The sequence below is a fragment of the Sus scrofa genome, chromosome 18, assembly GCF_000003025.6.
Source record: "Sus scrofa isolate TJ Tabasco breed Duroc chromosome 18, Sscrofa11.1, whole genome shotgun sequence".
NCBI classification, from domain to species: Eukaryota; Metazoa; Chordata; class Mammalia; order Artiodactyla; family Suidae; genus Sus; species Sus scrofa.
Window position 1 is genome coordinate 45220196 of NC_010460.4, and position 21285 is coordinate 45241480.

Sequence of the window (21285 nt, forward strand, 5' to 3'; positions counted from 1 at the left end):
TCTGCTTTAGGAAATCGTAAATTTGCCAGTATAATCAAAGATGCATCTACAAAGCATTGCCTGGAAGTTCAAAACTGGAAATAGCCCAAAGATCATAAATAGAAAACTGATGAAGTAATTTATAGTATAGTCCTACGAAGAAGCGAATGGGCTAATATGAAGAGATTCCAAAATGTGTTATTAAATTTAAAAAAATTGTATGTGTGTGTGTACTCAAATATATGTTCAGAAAACTTCTAGTGGGACACATTAAAGTGTGTTGGAGGTTAATTTTAGAGAATCAGCCCAGGGGCCAGTAATGAAAAGGAAACTCATTTTTTTCATTGTATACCATTTTGTGCTACAAACATTTTTTTTTCTTTTAGCATGTGCAAGTGTTATTTGACTAACTGCTGATTTTTTTCAGCTTTGAAACAAAATGATTTTCTTAGGAATTTTAAGAAGTACTGTTCTCCTATGGACAGTGGCCAGCCATTCTCAGTTTCCATAGGAAAGATCTGCAGCAAGAACCATGAACAAATTTAAAATGAATATAGAGTTTGGATGGGAGAGAATGAATAATTTTCTGGTGGAATCAGAGCCAAGTTGTAAAACCCTCTGTAGGGCTTTGGAATGAAGGTCTGAGTCTGGGGTGGGTGGTGAGCGACTTGGGGAAGGGAGGACCCTAGTGGTCTAGGGAGGCTTCTTTCCACCCCAGGATGCTGGGACCCTCTTTTCAGGAGTAACACCTCTCTGCTAGCTGACAGTTTAATGAGCATTTTACCCAAGGCATTCACACCGGTAGGAAATCCTGTTAGATTTACAAGTGCCCATTAGTTAAAAGTTCTCCAGAGCCACTGTGTAGGGTTTCTGTTCGGGACTTCCTTGTGATTTCCAGGGCTGAATATCAGTGTGGGGCTGGAAGCACCTCTGGGAACGTGGTAGTTCTCTTGTCCATTATAAACAGCCCTGGGGGTAAAATCTTGTGGGGCAAAATCACTGTCCTACAAGGGGCTCTAGACAATAGAGTAAAACTGGGATTCCTTCTATGAAGCAGTGACATAGGACGCTTTAGTGATACGAGAGCATACTGAGAATACAGGAACAAAGCCAGAGCAGGAAGGAGGCCAACCGAGTCTGGATAGCTGCTGTTTTCCTCCGCTACAGATCCGAGTCCATTGTTCATCCCCTAGGCCAGTGGTTTGCCAAGTGTGGTCCCTGGACCAGGAGCATCAGCATCACCTGGAAACCTGTTCAAGGCGCAAATTTCCCAGACTTCCTGGATCGGAAACTCCTGAGGTGTGGCCCGGCCATCTGTGGCTTCCAGAGGAAGACCACCCACCAACAGGAGGGAGCACTGGCTTGCTCTCCATTCTTTCCTCCAAAAGAAACCGAGGTAACATAACCTGACGTCTCTGGACAAGTTTTAAAATTTTAGCCTCCAGGTTCAGCTTCAGCTCTGGGTCTTAATTGAGCACATCAGTACCTGCCTCCCCTAAGACAAGCATCTTTGGGTGACACTGGTTTTCCCACAGAAGGTGCAGCTCTTCCAGCTTCTGTGCTATGGTGTGGACATATTCCAGAATGCCATGGGAAGCCAGGCTGGCCCTTGGTTCTGATGCAAGCTGTCACAGCCAGGTATTGGAAGTCCGCCTCATACCCCAAATATATGCCTGTGACTCTAGGGCACTAAATCTCATCATTAAAGGCTGGGACTTTTATAGGTCAGAGTCTCCTATTATGATGGATGTTCTCCTCAATGAAGTCATCTGAAGCCTGGCAGCACTACTTAACTATCGTTTATATTAACTTAATGTTTTCAGGCTACACAGTGTCTTCACCCCTCTTCTTTTTATTTTGAGCCTCAGACCATCCAGAGAAGCACATGTGGCAGACAATGTCAGAGGCTGCCCAGCCTCCTGTCCCCTCTCCCCTCTCTGACGCTTGCTCTGATTGTATTGCAGCACCCTCCCCTCCCCTTGCAGCCCTGTGCCCTCAGGGAAGCTCACCTGCCCCAGCTCCAGAGAGGAGCCTAGCTGGCCTAAGGGCGACCCACTCCCCTGCAACTCAGGCTACTGAGATTCAAGAATACATTTTTCCAGGTGCTGAGCCATTTCCTGCTCACCTTATTCCATCAGAACAGTTCCTCGAGGCAATTCTGTCTCTTTCCTTTGGGTGTTTCCATACCCCCATGTCAGGCTGGGGATTGCTGCCTCCACTCCAAGGTTAATTGAAGGATGTGGCTGACAAGGAGGGCAGGAGATGCTGGGAAAGGAAGCTGGAACCACTGGGTTAATCCCGCCCTACCTCCTCCCTGCAAAGCATCCTGAGAGTCAGTAAACATTCTTAATGTTGAAGACAATTTGACTTGGATTTTCTGTTATTTGTTGCTCAAAACATCCTACCGCTAAAGTGAGGGTTATTATCACTTTGTACAAATGGAGAGACAGAGGCAGAGAGTGGTTGTGGAGACTTTGCAGCAAAGGGCAGAAGTCGGAGTGGAGTTTGACTGGTGCTTCATCCCAGCCTGCCGCCCGCTGGAGAACAAATCACTGAGGGTGTTTCCTGGGCACTGGGAATGGGGAACAGGGCGAGGAAGGGTGGCACAAACAGGGTCCTGGAGCGGCCAAGGGCAAGCTCTGCCTACATCACCATAGTGTCTCAGGATGCCCAGAGGGAGGGCTGGAGGTAGGAACACAAGAAAGAAGAAACGATGGACAAGGGAGATGGTAGCTATTACAGAAACATACAGATGATAATTAAAGACTAATGCGTTTTTAGCACTAGGGCAAAAATCCACCCTCTATGAAAAAGTTAAAAGACCTCTTCCGTGCTTCTTTAAAAGCGTTTCGATCAGTTTACCCTCATGTGTACAGAGACAACTGGCCTGTGCCCTGCTTGGGAGCCCTGAAGGCCACTCGGTCCGGCTTTCTCATCCAGTGACACTGCTGCCACAGTCCTGTGGGCGTTACCATCACACTCAGCAGAGCAGACCCACATTTTTGCATCAGAAACGTGCTGCCTAGGGCCTACTGGGCTAATTCACGCAGTTGATTATTTACCTTGAAACTCTACCCGCAACATCCTTACCTTGAGCAGCGTCCAGCAAAGCCCCACTCAGAGATCCCCGCTCTCTGGCCCTGAAATGGGAAAAGCGGGGGTTTTTGTGGCTTCAAATCCCTCCTCCCTCATCCTAGCTAGTCAAATTGCAAATCAGTATTGCTCAGTGGATAGCAAATCAAGTTTCAAGGTTACGGGCAACAGAGAAAGGAAGAAGGTACAGGGGGAAACATTTATCAAGCCCATATTTAAAAGGAAAAGAAAAGCTCAGGTCAGAGATGAAACACAGTCTCTTAGCTATAGTCCTCACTGGTATTGGCCAAATCTCCGGGCGCTGTGAGATTTAAATGTTTTTGGTGGATTTTGCAATTTGGGGTCAGATGCATTATAAATGTCCTAGATCACAGAGTTTAATGCATTTTTTTTTCTTCTGCTGTAAAGGATAAATGGCTTTTTTTTTTTTCTTTCCCCTGCCAATGTGAAAACACTAACAGCTTTGGGGGCTGCTAGGCGAGCCTGGCCCCCTAGTCCACATCTTGACTTTTCAACTGATCACCTTTTAAATTAGACAGTTTAATGAGTTATTCAGCATTTGGAGGAGTTAGTAGTATGCGGGATGACAAAAAGGAATCACACTGTGAGGTTGCAGGTTGGGGGATGGAGGTGAAGCCGAGGCTCAGAGAAGTTAAGCAAATTGCCCAGATCACACAGCTCATTCCTGATGCTTGTGTGACTAAATGTAGACATGGCCAAGGGAGCATCAGAAACAAAAGGGACATGTGAGAAGGACCCTCTCTGCATCCTCCACTACTTTGGCCACTGACCTGGCCGTGAGCTTACCGAGACTGGTGCAGAGCGGACAGGGCCACAGATTCCTGACCTGGGTGTCCCGTGCACGACGGGAGCAGCCAGACACCATAGCTCATGTCCCATGTCTCTCTATCCCCAGGGGCCCCACGTATGCAGCCGGCCACTGCAGCCAGCCCACTGACCAGCTGTTCCGTCAGCAGCCCGCCTGCAGCAGAGACTTTGCTTCCCAATAGAACACAGAGCCGTTCACGGGGTTGTGGCTCTGATGGATCGGCCCCATCATTCCTCACCCCTCACCCCTCATCCCCCTCAGCCTACACAGAGGATTCCTGCTTGGTGGTCAAACATTTCCACTTTGCATCCAGTCTTTGACTTCATGGACATTATTTTCTCGTTACTTCTGATAGGGATGCAGTAGGCACAGGTGGTTGTCGAAGTCCCAGTAAGGGACCATAGATAGAGAGGGAAACCTAGGGGACGTTGGGAGCTCACTGAAAGTTAATAATTGCTCCAGAAAGCCATCAGAACAAGGCAGGCTTGCTTGACTGGCGGAGGCACGAGAGTTGCCTCGGGTCATTGGGTGGGGAATGCGAACAGGTCTGCATTCAGATTCAGACCCTGGGCAGGAGCCTGAGGACCGCCCTTCTGCTGATTTGAATTGAATACACACCACACCGGATACTAAGGAAGAGTTACTGCTGGAAGAAAGAGGAAGCGGTGGTCTTTTCCGACCCCCATTCCCCTTGGATGATAAAACTGCAGCCCCCTGGATCCTCGGGGCAGAGATTCTGCGCCTGTCCGCTTGCATCTCTCACAAGCATCCTGTCGTAATAAATCCATTTCTTGCCTATCACTTTGTCTCTAGCTGAATTCCTTCTGCCTGGAGGCGTGAAAAACCTGAGCCTCCGTGAGTCCAGACACTGGGTGAGTGTTTCTAACTTAAAATCATGGGTTTATGTCCCAATCTGGCTTTAGGTTGGGTTCGAGTCCTGGCACGTGGGTTCAAGTCCCAATCTGTGTTCTGGCTCGGTTCAGGCCATTAGTGCTGTCGGTTTCACTTCCACCAACCAACTCAACCACACCTTTAACCCACCGCGGCCCCCATGACCCAGAAGAAGGTGGCAGAGGGACAACAGCTACCTGTGGCCTTAACTGAATGGAAGTAGCTTCTACCTTTAACAACCTCCCCCCTTTCCAAATTGTCTCTTTCAACCCATGCATGTGGACTTTTCCCATCGAAATCCCAAGTGCCTTGTGCAGAGGTGTGACACGTGCTCAGTAGGGCTATTTTCGGCCTCTTTAGGGCCATTTTTCCACCAGAGAGATAAAATCACACTGCCATGAAGACGCACTGCCATGAAAAACAGCAACGGACTTTGATAATCTCTGCAATAGTAAATGGAGCTGTGACAGTATATATCATTGCAGGAGATTTCATCCTGGCACTTGAACATTTGCTTTCAATTTTGGAATCAGAAAATAACTTCTGATAGTTGTGTGTACCCACCATCATTTGTGCAGTGGTGATACACAGCAAAGACCGCTACAACTTCAGCTACGATTACTTATCTTCTTCATCTGAGAGTCTTTTAAGCAAGTGTCTGTTATTTTATCACTTTTTCTGGTACTAGTGGAGGAGATCATACACCTCATGCTTTGCTATTAGTCTATGCACTTTACATTTGATTTTTACCATTTCCGATATTGAACGAATAATTGCCTACTGCTCAAGATCTGCAAATGGACTTTTTCCTTATTTAACACATGTCCACTGTTCAGGAAAAAAAAAAAAAAGCAAAAGGGCCCTTTCCCCTGGGTGGAGAGCTCAGAATGGGGAGGGAGGTTGATAGCGCCCTTGATTCTGTGCTGTTTAGATGCATAGAGACAGAGATGGGAGCTCTCACGTCTTCCTCTGCCCTCCCAGGCGCTCTTGCTCTGATGCAGAGAAGTCACACAGGTTCCTAGTCTTTCTGCAGGTTACCAGTCTTTCCTGAAATTATATTTATGATTCCTGGATTTAGTTCTCTCACATCTCCTGCCAAAGAGAAGCCCGTATAGGCTCACATAAAGAGTCAACTCTGTAAAACTGAGATGCAAGTAAAAATGCCTACAAGACCATTAACCTCTTTGTACTTGCAGCCAGAGTTTTTGGATCTGAAGAACTAATTTAAAATCCATTTGTCCTTCATGTTTGGACTATGAGTCTCCAGGGGCTTAATCAGAATGAAAAAGAATCAAATACCCCATCCACGGCAAGGCCTCTAGTACCCAGCCCTCTCTTGCCTGTCGACCAGCAGGAGATTTAGATTTCCACGTAGTCCCTAAAATGACTACTCAGAGGCAGGAAAGAAAAGGATCTCACAAAATTTGGCTGCAGCTACTTAGCAGAGGGAAGGCTGCAGCAGGGTGGCGAACTGCTTACGGTGCTAAGAAAGAACAAATGGAGACAATACAGGGTCTCGGAGCCAGTGGGTGGCGTGGGCACAGAGGGTGCCAGTCGCCACATAAAGCAAAACGTGATAATCAAGCTATTTCGCAGCAGGTGACGGGGGTGGGGGGGCGGTGAGTGCCAAAGTTAAGAACTTCACGGCAGAGGGTCTACCTGGGCAAACCAAGCACAGACAGGGAGGCAAGGCTGCTTTTTTATGGGCCACAAGAAACAAAAGACATCAAAACCATTGCTTTATTCCTTGTGTAGCCCAGAGCCACAGTCACATTCTCAGAATCAGGAAGCCAAGGCGGAGACGTTTCCAGCCGCTTGTGGAATGTGTGGCCCCAACCCTCTCAATTTAAAGGAGGCCTCCAGCTACTGAACACGCAGCTGTTAATCTGCCTGATTACTGAAGCACAGTAAAACCATCAGCCCCCCACCCCCACCCTGGACCAGCCTAGCAGGGGGCAGGAAGCAGTCCCCGGCTGGATCCCTGGGAAGCTATAGGAGAAAATGGGCTGGTTGGGAGGCAGGTTGAAAGAGCAGCCCACAGCACACTGTTTTTTTCTCTCTTCAAGGGTCTTCCAGGCCCAGGCTCTGGAAGCATCAGTAAGGAAAAGGAGCACCGCAAAAGCGCCTGTAAAGAATCCTGGGGAGCTGCTGAGAATGGGGAGGGACGTTCCAAACCAGTTCATTTTTAATAGTACTTTGGGATTTTTCATGATCCACCTAAGTATAGATGTCAGCGGTGGGGACCACTCTAATTATATTCACCAACATAGGAAAGTCAGGTTGCCCTTTTATAGAAATGAAAAAGTAGGAGTTCCCGTCGTGGCTCAGCGGTTAACAAATCCGACTAGGAACCATGAGGTTGCGGGTTCCATCCCTGGCCTCACTCAATGGGTGAAGGATCCGGCGTTGCCGTGAGCTGTGGTGTAGGTTGCAGACGCGGCTCAGATCCCGCGTTGCTGTGGCTCTGGCTTAAGCCAGTGGCCACAGCTCAGATTAGACTCCTGGCCTGGGAACCTCCATATGCTGCGGGAGCGGCCCTAGAAAAGGCAAAAAGACCAAAAGAAAAAGTAAATAAAAATCAGTGTCTCCAACTAACGGGGCCTCACTCATTCATTTCCTAAGTATTTATTGAGTGTCTATGAAGGAGACCTTTTCCTGTCTAGGTAGGATTGGGATCCAATGAAGGGCAAGACAAGGTCATTGCAACCTGGGTGAGGATGGCGGCCATGCTGTTAGGGGCAAATTCAAGATGGTGGGAGAGGCATGAGGGGACAACAAATCCAAATTGGGGGCATCAGGGAAGATTCCCCAGAGAGGAGGAGATGTCTAAGTGGACACGGACAATGACAGCAGAAGGGACAGTTCAGAACAAATCGGGGAAAAGTTTCATTCCAAGGAAACCGGGTCTGTTCCCCAGTCTCGTGCCCAGAACTGCTCTGGATGTGTAGAAATCATGCTGAAAGCACTTTTTTCTTGGCCTTACAGTCTGATGGGCTTAATCCCATTCCTTTCAGCATCCTTGAATTCATTTTCTTTGCGGATATACCCTACACTTCTGGCTGCAGCTGAGAAGCCCTAGTTTCTAGGCTAGGTACTGGTGTCTGCTCTAACACTGCATATGCACATGAGAACTCTGAAAAGGTTCAAATTACTTTGAAACCCAATTACATTAATAAAAGAAATTTCAGTGTTATATTTGTCAGTGAAGGGAAAGGAAGACCTATTTAATTTTTGCAAGTGTAGAAATTTCTGAATGGCTGTAAAACTGATTTTTTTAAATGTGTTTATCAACTTCTTTGAGAATAAAGTTTTTCTCTGGTGATTATAATGAATTTGAAGAGATCATCATTAAAAGTCTCAAAGAGGAGTGGAATGTAGCCATTTCAAACATGAACCCTGATATAGAAAAAAAAAATGTCTATTGAAGCAAGCTCAAGTTTCTCGTCTTAAAACTGGAAAAGGTTTTATTTGGAAGTGTTATACAAATTCAAAGTCTAATACCTTTTTTTAGTACTTTAAAGTATTTTTCTTATCATAATTATATAACATAAAGTAGCGATTATTATCACCAAGCCCCAAGGAAACTCCCCAAACCTCTCCAATTTACTCCAGTGTGCCATGCCAGTACTCTCATTTTCCATGTGTGCTATGTGTGGAAGTCACCAGAAAGTACCACGTTAGCACAGATGGCTGAACCTATTGATGCCTAGACAGTAAGAATTCACCAATTACTTCCTTGAAAATTGACCTTACATCTGATTTCAGATATTGAGAAGGTCTGTGCTTAAGAGGAAGCCAGATGTCTCCCCAGCCCCAAGCCAATCGTGTAATTTCATTCTTCTTGCCCATGGTAGGGTTCAGAATAGGCAAGTGAAAGGCGCGTTCTAGCCCATGAACTATGTGGGGGAAATTTTCAGAGTGGGGCAAAAGGGCTTCTGGAAGTTTTCTTCCTCTTAAGAAGAGACACAAGAAAGGGACATTCTTTCTTCTAGCTTTTGCTTTTGCACCTTGTGAATGAGTCTGATGATTGGAGCTGTTGCAGCCATTCTGCAGCCATGAGTTCTTAATGCATTATGGCGGAACCCCCCAGCATGTTGAGGATGGCAGACAGAAAGGCAGAAAGGACATTGGATCCTGAAGACCATTGAGCGCTCAATCAACCAGCCACAGAACTCTCTCTCTCCTCTGGGCATCTTGTTACGTGAAATAAATAACGAATTTCCTTCTTATTGAAGCCATTTTTGTGTAGGTTTTCTTTTATTTGCATCTAACAGTATCTTCATTGATGATATACAATCGGTTCAATACACTCCAGACAGCAGTCTCAATTTACACTTCACCAGTGGAATATGAGAATGCCTGTTTCCCCTTGCTAGGATTAGAATTGTTGTAATTCTTTGTCAATTTGATAGGCAGCATTTAGTCTAAGACTGATAGGGCCTGCCCTTGTATCTGGGAGAAAGAGCTATTTTAAGGACTTCTGGCTATAGCCACAGGCCTCTGTCTTAATCAAAGTGTCTGTCTCTGTCTCTGTCACAGTGAGTCAGTCTGTTGATTCCAGAAGGCCCATCAGGACCTCTGCCTTCTAATGGTTAATTCCAGTCATAAAGTATGCTTAAAAGTAATATATTTGCATTTAAAGGAAATATACTCTTTAATTTAAACTTGTCATTCATTTGCCTCCAGTCTTCTTCCAATTAGTTGTTTTAACCATATTTGTGGTTACAACCAGGTGTAATAAAATGAAAATTATTCAAAAGTAATAAACTAATGTATAGGAGTTCCCGTGGTGGCTCAGTGGTTAACGGATCCAACTAGGAACCATGAGGTTTCGGGTTCGGTCCCAGGCCTTGCTCAGTGGGTTGGGGATCTGGGGTTGCCGCGAGCTGTGGTGTAGGTTGCAGACGTGGCTCAGATCCCACGTTGCTGTGGCTCTGGCGTAGGCCGATTAGACCCCCGGCCTGGGGACCTCCATACGCCGCGGGAGCGGCCCAAGAAATGGCAAGAAGACCAAAAAAAAAAAAATTAAAAATTAAATAAAAATAAAAATTAAAAAAAACCCTAATGTGGAGTTCCCGTCGTGGCGCAGTGGTTAACGAATCTGACTAGGAACCATGAGGTTGTGGGTTCGATCCCTGCCCTCGCTCAGTGGGTTAACGATCCGGCATTGCCATGAGCTGTGGTGTAGGCTGCAGGCGCAGCTCGGATCCCGCGTTGCTGTGGCTCTGGCGTAGGCCGGTGGCTACAGCTCCGATTCAACCCCTAGCCTGGGAACCTCCATATGCCGCGGGAGCGGCCCAAGAAATAGCAACAACAACAACAACAACAACAAAAGACAAAAAGACAAAAGACAAAAAAAAATAAAATAAAATAAAATAAATAAAAAAACCCCTAATGTATACCCTCCATCATGCACAACTTGTTGAGGTTAAAGAGCGTGTGAGCGTGCGGTGTGTGAGAGACAGAGACTGAGAGAAGGTGAACAGGGGAGCCAGCTGGAGGAAGGGAGGTGGTGTCCACAGCCCTACATGTTTTTAGAAGTAAAACTACATCCCTACAGAAATTATTATGAGACTTTTAGAGGAAGATGCAAGAATTTGGGGTACATTATTAAAAATAGTATAGGGCATAGATCAAAGTCCCCTGTAGAAAAAATCGACAAAGCTATGAACTTAAAATTCTCAAAAAGCGAGACAAATACTCATAAAGATGAAAAGATGTCCAACCTCACTATTGATCAAAGCAAGCAAATTATTATAAACATGGCAATCAATGTCTTCGCCTATAAAATGGTCCAAGGCTCGCCAAGATGGTAATCCTTGATGCTGGTGAAAGTTTCAGGAGCTAGAACCCCAACCCCCATCCTCACCCGCTGGGCGCGTCAAGAGGCTTAAATGTGTTCCTGCTCTATTTCCTTCTCTAAGAAAAGAACACTTCTCTGAGGAGCTGTGTCAGCGAGGTGATCAGGGAGACATCAAAAGCTGGAAACAGGGAGTTCCCATCATGGTGCCGCAGAAATGAATCTGACTAGGAACCATGAGGTTGCAGGTTCGATCCCTGGCCTCACTCAGTGGGTTAAGGATCTGGTGTTGTCGTGAGCGGTGGTGTAGGTCGCAGACATGGCTCAGATCTGGCGTTGCTGTGGCTCTGGCGTAGGCTGGTGGCTACAGCTCCGATTAGACCCCTAGCCTGGGAACCTCCATATGCTTCGAGTGTGGCTCTAAAAAGACAAAAGACCAAAAAAAGAAAAAAGCTAGAAACGATTTGAAAGCCCAAGAGACAGGGAAACACATAACTTAAGGTACACCTGCTCAATACAGAACTAAGCTGTCATGAAAAACTTTTTGAGACTCCTTAATCACATGAGGTGATATGACAATGTCATGAGGTGACGTTCAGAGGGAGTCAAGGGGTGAAAAGTAGGGTATTTCCTGCTTTTAAGGGCTGAGGGGATTCCTCGTCCTCAACCATCCTTTCTTTCTGGGAACTGGGAATAACTATTAGAGCAACTGCTAATATTTATGAAGCAACTATGCGAACTGCTTTACTTTGAATATTGCTTTTAATTCCGACAGCAGCCCATTAAGTGTAGTTACTAGAATTCTTCCCAGTTTACAGAAAATGAGGCTAAGACATTGAGTCTTAAGCAATCCACCTAAGGCCTTTCAGGGATTAAAGCAGAATCCAACCAGGAGTGACTCTGGCAAACCAAGACCGACTCCAGAGCAAAACCAACAATTTTATTGATGCAGTCTCTGCTTCTCTTAAATCTCCCTCTAAGCTCTGCCCCCCCCAATTAAAACAATTCTTAATATCCAAGCAATTTAAATTTCCATGTGCTGAGCTTTTTGGAAGAAAATTACTATTTAGATCTAAGAAATACAGACTAACTAGTGGTAGAAAATGCGTTCTGTCACTTTGAAGCGTCGAGTCACCACGGCTGGCTGTATGGCCTGAGACCCACGTGGGCACACAGAGGACACATTTAAAAGGGCTCCATGCTTGACTGAATGCTCTACGTCACTGTTTTACAATTCTTAATAATTCTCCAACGAGAACCCTGCATTTTCATTTTGCACAGAACCCTGCAAATTATGTCACCAGCCCTGCTAGTCACACGTGAATGACTAAGCCTCATATTTAAAAAGACGGCGCTTGGGGTTTCGAGTTGTGTTCTTTGCTTTTTATTACTTACTTGGGCCTGAAGCCCACAAAGTACTTTCCCTGCTTCAGTGACTCCAGCAGAAAGCACACAACCTCATCCGTGTCTACCTGGCCTTCGGTCCTCAGCATCTCCACTGAGTGTCATTTGAAACACTGCTCTCTGGGTGTGTGTTCCCTGTACTGCGGGGTCTGCTTCCTGGGGTCCCAAGGGGTTGGGACCCAGTCTGGTTTTACAGCTCATCAGTATTGCCAACCTGCAGGGTGAGAGGCAGGTGCCTGCTAGAAGGAAGGCTTAGCATATTTAGAACACTAGGGAATCTTCCAGACCCCATTGAATGTACCGTTAAATAAGGTTATTCTCAGGGAAGAGAGGTAGGGTGATGTTTACCATACAAGCCCGCTGGCTTGAATGTGGTAGTGGCTGGGACAGTAGTTTGGCATAAGAAAAACATATTGCTGAGTTATCAAACTTTCAGCACATTTGGCAATATTTTGGGCTGCCAGGCATCCCTTCAAGAAAAACAATGAACGCTCATCTGCTTTCCCTCTTAGAATCGCATAGGATTCCATACGACCAACTTCCCTGTGTGTTTTCCCTTTTAAAATGGGGGCCTAGCATAGAATTGAGTTTGGGGCTCTGGGGGGGTGGATGTTTCTGCCAAACCAGTGGGTTTCCTAAGAATGGTGCACAGTCATTGAGAAGTCCAAGGTCTTGACATGGGCAAGCAGAAGCCATGTGGGGTAACAGGGATGTTGCTAGGGAAATAAAGGACTACATAAGAGACGGTGAAACAGCAAGATTTAGTTTTTGATCACTCCCTCTGACCAAATAAAATAACCTCCTTTTTGCTGCTTTGGTCCACGATAAACAGGCAGATTTTCTCAAATTTGTTGGTTATCAGAATCACGTAACTACAGAGAGTTCTGTTGTTCTCAGCATCCTTTCCCACGTCTTCCTTCTTACAAGAACCCTGATTTGTTTGGGTATGTTCCCTTCCCCTGAATATTCCATGTGGCTCAAGATTGCTTTGATTTTCTAAGTCAGTCCTAGCAATCTCATGGCTCTTGCTCCATCATTGATGGAGAATGTTATGTGCTCCAATTCTGGAGAAGGAAAAAGGTTTCTGGAAATTTCTAGGAAAGTCTTACCTTGCTTTTAAGAAATAACAATGGGGGAATCAGACCCTCTTGCCTGCTAGGAGTGAACTTTGGAGCATGCTGTCACGAGTGCACCATCATTGTGCAGCCACAAGGAAACCCAGCCAGAAGCCAAAATCAGCACCCAGAAGAGCACTGAGGAGAAGGGACTGCAGAGAAATAGTCTAAACTTGGATGGAACCAAGCCTGAAGCCCACCCCTCTGGCCTTCCCATTGAATGAGCCAATGTATCTCTGTATTGTTTAGGGTTCGAGTTGGTCTTTCTATTGCTTGTAGCTGAGAGCACATAATGACCCTTCCAACTAAAGACAATCCGGAATTTGGAAGAACTGGGCTCTGGGCTCCAACTTAATCATTTGCTGTATAAATTATTTTGTGCAAGTCTCAACGTCCCCAAGCCTTAGTTTTCGCATCTGGTAGAACTGGGTGTCATAAGACCTATCTTGCTGACTTTGGGGAAATATGACTAGGGTTGAAGAGGGCAAAGATATAAAAGCCCTTTCAAACATGTCATTATTGCATACACATGAGATGCTGTTTCTCTAATGGTCGATAAGCTTATAATGTGTCCAAGAAATCCACTTGGTTTTTGGTTGTATGTATAAAACAATGCCTCAGTTTGAGTTTCCCTCTTTGCTTGCCCTTTCCTTCCCTAGTCATACTTAGCATCTCATAGATGGGAGGGAGGCAGTGACAGAGCCAACATCATTTTTTCTCCCTTCTCACCATTTTCCCAAAATATCAAACAAAAGAATACAATCAGTCCTTTAAAGCATCTCATTGAAACCCCTCCCATTCTGTGCATGGAACAGAAATCTGAGATGCAGTACCGAAGAGGCTTTTTGGGGGCCAGAAAGAAATTTGTCTCATCCTGAAACAGACTGTGTGGTACATTTATCCTCCTAAAAGGTAGATGAAATTGTCAAAGGCACATAACAGATTGGCAGAATTTTAAATGGAAATTGTGTGTGTTTTCAGAAATGCACTAACTTGTGATCATTCACTGCAGAGGGAAATTAAACCGAAGTGAGGGAAAGAAGAATCCAGCCTGTGAAAAATACACAAATGCAAAAGCAAGGAGCTGTCAAGAATCTTGGAGACTAACTAGTCAATTAAGTACCATGTAAAGATTTCCAATTTTCTTGTAGTAAATTATTTATTTAGCTCTTACATACCATCAATATATGTTACAAGTTTAATACCCAAATTATAGCTGGCCCACCCATTTATGGCCCCATAAATGAGTCCTGACTTACCGATGTGAATTCTTGTTCCTGGCAGTGTCAGATTTAGATTGGATTTGGAGCTATTGCTTTTATCCTTATCAGACATTTCGAGGCTGATATTTTATTGCTATATTTAAAATGGAAAGTGCTTTAAAATAGACTTGGGAGGGACCACAACTGATGCCTGCCCTGATATGTCATTTCCTGACCTAACATCCTACCATAATCTAGGTTAAAGTGTGGGAAGTCCACGCAGAATCCTTCTCCACTGAAGATATCCCCCCACACAGAGAATTTTCCAGGAGGAAAGTGAGTGATTATAAAAAGAATGACTTTAATCTTAAGTAAGAGTAGCCGGAGCTTTCAGTAGTAAAACTGACAGGCAATTTCCATGCCTATATACTTTGTAAGTCAAATGAATAATAAAGAATATAAATGAAACACAGCTAGCCATTTCTTAAGTGTTAAAGCGTATGTGGAACTAAATTGCCAAGGCTTGTTTTTCAAGGGCCAAATTTTGTAAAATATGTAGAACCAACCAATAAATCAACAGCAGAAATGAAGAGTACCAAACCAAACCTAGGGAACAGCTTTCACTTACAGTTATAAAAAGTGTTATAGCTCTGAGATGAGTGAGTCTCACCGTTACAAATGTGAAAACAAATGCAAGGTATGATTAATGAGGCCCCCAATTATAATCATATCTGATGGTGGTTTTAGGCCTTTGAAAAAAAAGTCACCCAAATGATTTTTTTTTCAATTTTTTATATTACTTTTTTTTTCAACTTTTTATATTACTTTTTTAAAAAAATTGTTATGTTCTTTTGAAAATTTTTATTAAAAGTTTTTTAATGGCCCATAAAAGAAACTTGAACACGAGGTTCATAGGAACCAGCCCAGCTCTGGGGAAAACACAGAGAGAAGTGAGCTCCCCACCCTTGCTGCAGCCCCAGGGGACGCCAAGTCCACGCCACTCCTTGGCATTTATGTTCTCATTTGAAAAACGGGTCCACCTCAAAGAAATGGAGCAGAGCAAAGGACTTTGGAGGGGATACGTGGTATTTGGTATTAAGAGAAATTATTAAGAAAAAAGAAGGAATAGTCATATAACTCAGAGACCCCCTCTCCCCCCTTTTTTTTTCCTTTTTTGTCTGCCAGGGATCAGATCCGAGCTGCAGTGGCGACCTATGCCACTGGGGCAATGCTGGATCCCATAACCCACTGCGTCAGGCCAGGGATCAAACCTGTGTCCTGGTGCCGTAGAGATGCTGCTGATCCCATTGCACCACGGCGGGAATTCCAGAATCATTTTAAAAAATATAATGACATCAGCCACAGCTATATCCCTCTGGCCCCAGCACTGCACCTGCACCTCTTCCTTTAGGCCAGCTACGCAAATGAAAATGTGGCAATCTTTGTTCAAAAACCAGGAGGTACTACAGGTGCTAAATTACAAAGCTTTCCCCTGTCTTTCTTGGTCTTTCGACCTATCAGGGTAGGTTCTTACTTGCCACATGCTGTACTAAATAAAGAAAAATTAAACATTTAAAAATTAAACATTAATTTACTGTTCGTCTTTATATTCCACAATGCCAGTTTTAAATGAAAAGATAAGACAAACTTGTATGCAGAATCACCAAAATTACACGATTCATACTTCGTGATTCATCCAAGCATAGCAATTTTGTTCTTAGCACTCCAGTGGAAATGCTGCACAAAATGAATTCAACCGGCTTTCTTTCCCTGCTTGACAAGTGCATGATCTACCTACCCCCTACCTTTGGCTCTGGCTGACTGATGAGGAGGTAGGACTCTGGTTCCTACCCTCCCCTTTCCTTTCACCTCATCACCTTCAGGAGGGGTGTTGCTGCTGACAAGGAAGTAACACAGGTAAGAAAGGACACCAGAGGCTTCCTCGGTCATGACGAGTTTCCTAGAACTCCACTTCTTTTTGTGTTCGACACAAATGCTGGAAAGCATGTTTTCAAAACCTGGCCACTTGGGGCTTTCAGCTCCCCTGACTGAGTGGCAGGTATAACCTTCTGAGGTGTGGGAACTCCCACACCTTGTGGGTCCATCAGACTTTTGTGCTTATGAGACATCATGAGCCAGATACGCCAATGGAGTGGAAGGAACCGCAAGGGCGAATACAGCGGGAATCCTACGTGCCTCTCTGTGCCCATCAGATTAATACACAAGACACAAGTTCAAACGTAAAATGATCAAGAACTTCAAGATGTTGACAGCAGAGACTTAAACCAAAGGTTTGGCCTCAGAGCACCAGGCCTTCCACGCCACCGCATGAGTCACACACCCACCACACCAGCTCTGCCTTCCGCCAAACCCCTCTTTGGGAGGGATTCCTAGTGGGGGATAGTCATGAACCTGCTACAATCCCGCCTTATTCAGAGACTCAGTGCCCCCCGCCCAGCCAAGGTGAGGGAAATCCCTGCAAAGGCCTCCTGTCTCCTCCTCTTTCCTGCCCTCTGGCCCCCCACATGCTCAACCTAACCTGCCCCACTTATTTCCAGGTTTTAAGGAAATGCCAAATCTCCCTTCTTCCAGTTCAGAAGTAGGAGTACCCACTGCATTCCCGTTTGCCGGCACCTTTCCCTTTTCTCTCAAAACAGTGTTTATGGCCCAGGCAAGAGAGTGAATTTTGGTGCATTGTGCACTGTTGCCAAATTTTAAAAGCTGGATGGCAAAGAATAAGTGTTTTCATGGATTGTATTACCTGGGCAGAACTTCAATGGGGAAGACAAGTTAGTTTTAAAAAATCATGGGTTGGAAATTTTTGAATTTTTATGTGCAATGCTACTTTATATGAGTAACAAAAGCGCTCACCTAAGAAAAATCACAGGTTTTGGATGAAACTTGTGCATTTTCATATCCAGTGCAACTCGGTTCTTAATTCTAGAGGGGAAAAATGAGTGGGCTGTGGAATAATATGGAAATGGGAGTGAGTTTATTAAGATTTCTTAAATATTCCTGGAACACAGGAAGGTATTTGAAAACTTTTTTTACACACTAAAGAATGATGCCTGAGGGAAGAAAAGACCTTTTTCCTTTTTTTTTTTTTTTTTTTTTTTGGTTATTTTCCTCATTTCCCTTTTCTCTTCCTTGTTTAGCATTCCTAGAGTGTTCTCGGGTTTATAAAATACTTAATGAGAAAAACAAGACCACAGAGCTACTCCTGTTGGTCTGTGGATTTTTTTTTTTTCCCTCTCATTTTGCCCCTGTATAGTAATATTTTCAGCTCAAGTGTAGGAATTGCTAACTGTCTGTGTGAGGAGCAGGGAAAGTTAGACAAGGTCTCTTTTTGCTTTTTTGAAGCTTCAGAATGGCATCGTAGGAGTTCCCGTCGTGGTGCAGCAGAAAGGAGACGAACTAGGAACCATGAGGTTTCGGGTTTGATCCCTGGCCTCGTTCAGTGGGTGAAGGATCCGGCGTTGCCATGAGTTATGTATGGTGTAGGTCGCAGATGTGGCTCAGATCTGGCGTTGCAGTGGCTGTGGTGTAGGCCGGCAGCTGTAGCTCTGATTTGACCCCTAGCCTGGGAACCTCCATATGCTGTAGGTGTGGCCCTAAAAAGCGCAAAAAAAAAAAAGAAAAAAGAAAAAAGATGGCATCATAACAGAGCTGCTAACCCAACCCCTTCCATCTGAGATTTAAGATCCAAGGAGTGAATGTCCAGATTCCTACCGATTTAAGCATCAACCTCTCAGCGAGTGAAGATAAGACTACACAACCTTTTCTGAAAGTCCAGTTTTCTTCAGCACTTACCAGATTCAATACGTTGGATGGAGCCCAAGGGCATCCTTCTACAGAGGTTAGGAAACTCACAGGCTGTCTTTCACCACACGGATAACTTGGTGGCAGCTGGGAGCACATTCCTTACTTTGTTCATAATCCTCATTAATTACCCCTTGAATGTGGCCAAATTCCAACTAAAATCATTTTTTCGGCCGTATTTATGCCTTTCCTGGAACTCTAAATGGCATCATTCTTCCCTGCTGGCTGGTCGGCAGCCTTTTGTGCTCTGGAGGTGGTTGTAACTCAAGGGGAAGGGTGCTGGAGGTCCTGGCAGGTAAATATTGAATAAACATGCAGATCCATACTCTTTTCCTTCATATCTTTAGGAGCTGAGTACTTTGCAATAAAAGTAGCTCCGAAAACCTAAAATGCATTCAGAATAGGCAAATCCACAGAGACAGAAAGTACATGAGTGGTTGCCAGGGGCTGGGGGAGAGGAAATGAGCAGTTATTACTTGGTGCATATGGGGTGTCCTTTGGGGATGATGAAAAAGTTTTGAAAACTAGAGAGAAAGGAGTGATCGTGCAACACGGTGAATGCACTAAATGCCACTGAATTGTACACCTTGGAACGTTCGCTTTATGCTATGTGAATTGCACCTCAATTTCTTAAAGAAGTAGAACACTCTTCTTACAGATTTCATCCATTCATCATTCTAGACCCAATTTCCGTATGAGACAGAGTTTCAGGGGTATGTTTTAAGAGAACATTCATATCACCACACGAGTCTATAAGAAGAGTGTTTTAAACAATTAGCCAACGAGTGTGTTCAATGGGTATTACTTGAGAGAGAAGAGTGGTTTTTCTCAATCCCCTGAAAAGACTTCATCTCATCTTCCCTAGGCAACGACCGTGAAGATGCCTCTCACCTCCTCTGAGGCGAGGTCTGCTCACACAGCAAGAACCACATACATTAGAGCAGAGATACCACAAGTAGAAGTGCCGGGGTGTGCTATGCGCTTACTTGCTCAAAGCTCATGTGTGAATGGCTTCGGCTGTCGAGGGAACTTCTCTGCTGGCTGGAATGACGGGGCTCAGAATGATGCACAGTGGCCCATCCCCCGGTGACGGACCCTCTTACTTTGTCCAACTTTTAGGACCAGGCAACAGACATGCGTGATACCCTTCACCTGCCGGTGTGAGGTGGGCTCAGCAGGCCCACACTGCTCGACTTGTAATGCAGGTGCTGCATGCGGCAGTATTTACAGAAACGTAGAAATCACACATGTCAGACTATTACACAATCCCGCCCTGACAGGGGCTTAAATATACCTGTTTATGAATGTTTCACCCTGTCAAGTGCATGCAAAGCAGAACTGCAAGAAAGTATGAGCTAATTGATTTGATCAGTGTTTCTAGTTCTCTTCAAACTTTACTTTTTAAAAAAATAGCCACAGCCTGTTTATGTTTTAAAAGTATATATTCAGTTGGAATCTTTCATCACACCAATTGTGACAGATGCATAATCCCACCTGGCTTGGTGCCCTCCTTGCACGAGCTTCCGAGTCTCCATAAACTCTTATTTACTAACTCATGCCTGCCTGGCTGCTGAGGCCATTCTAAGGTTTAGATTTGCCTGGTATAGAATTCGAGCTGAATTGTTGGTTTGTTTTCCAGTGAAAACATACAGCATACAATAAAATTTAGAAAACCTGTCAGCACTTTTCATCGCATCATAGAAGCATAGAACCAAAAAGATTGCAGAGACTTTATGTGCCCAATGTCTTCAGGCAGATGAAGCATGAGAACTTGACTTGTCCAGAGTCCTAAGGGGTGAGTGATGGTGTCAGACTAGCAGTCAGGACTCTGATGCCACTTCATGGGTTGTGATCCACCACTCTGCCCTTCTTCACTTCAGAAGCTCTGAAGCCAAGAGGTGATGCAATTCCAGAAATATACCATGATATCATATTTTAAATTATTTTTTCCACCCAGAGTATAATGGAAAACACAACACAACACAACAGGGCCTTAGAAATCTGCATCACACATCTCACACGTGTCTCTCCCCTGGCATTAGGCAAGCCCAGCAGGCCAGGGCCTTGTTGAAACCTTAAAACAAACCAGGCCAGTTCTGAGGTCTAGACAGGCCCCAGACAGGGTTTCCCGAAGCTTTGAAATGCGATTTTAGAACTGGGTAATTTAGAGGCAATTTAACCCAGAAACCAAACTGACATTTAGAACATTTATTTTGAAAACATTTTTAAAGCGTCTATTCACCCCTTTAAAACATGATTTGGTGTTTTACTTGGGCAACTGGGATTGCAACGATTAAGGTTCAGATTCACGAACTCTTGGTAAGTTCTAAACAGAGAATGTGCAGCCTCCTTCCTAGCGCACTTCCCCGGGTCCAAGAGAAACCCGCTTTGTCGAAAAAGATTCCAAAAGTCACGTTCCATTTTTACATTGCTTTTGCAGCAGTAGGGGAATTATACTTCTAGATTCAATTTGCATAGGCAAGAGTCCCAGGGACAGGAACGTGTGATTATAACTTTTGTTCAAGGCAGCAGAATTCTTCATCTACGCAAAAGGATCATTGCTGCAGAACTCAGTTGTGCAGTTACTAGGTACTTAGGGTTTTTCTTTGTGAGTGAAGAAGTGAGCACTCTGCAGGTTCCCCTGCTCTAGGGTACCTAGACTGGGCCCTGGTCTGTTTTGCTGTAAAGCAACCAGGACCCACAATTAGGAAGATGCCAGAAACCCCATCCCACCCTAAGTGCTGCAGATTAAGTGGAATTCTCAGGATGTGGAGAAACAGTCATTTCTATTTCAGATTCATTTTCCTTTGACGCTCCTGCTCAACAGCAACATACCTTTTTATTTTTCAAATAAATGACAGTGTTGGATAGGCAAGGGTGGCCAAAGGTGTCTGAGAGAATCAGAATATGTTATGCTGCAAATGAGAGTAAGGATGCAGTTCTTCAAGTTCAGATCTTGAGGAAGCACCGTTATCCTCTCAACAATGTGTGCTTATTGTTAATTACCTTAAAATATAACTGTAGGAAATAGCATCAGGCTCTGATGGCTCTGCAATCTCTGGGTTCCTTCTTTTAATTCTTATTAGTCATTTTAAATTCAGCTTTTTAAAAGTCTTAGTCCAATTGTCCTTCGGGAACAATAAAGTGGCAATT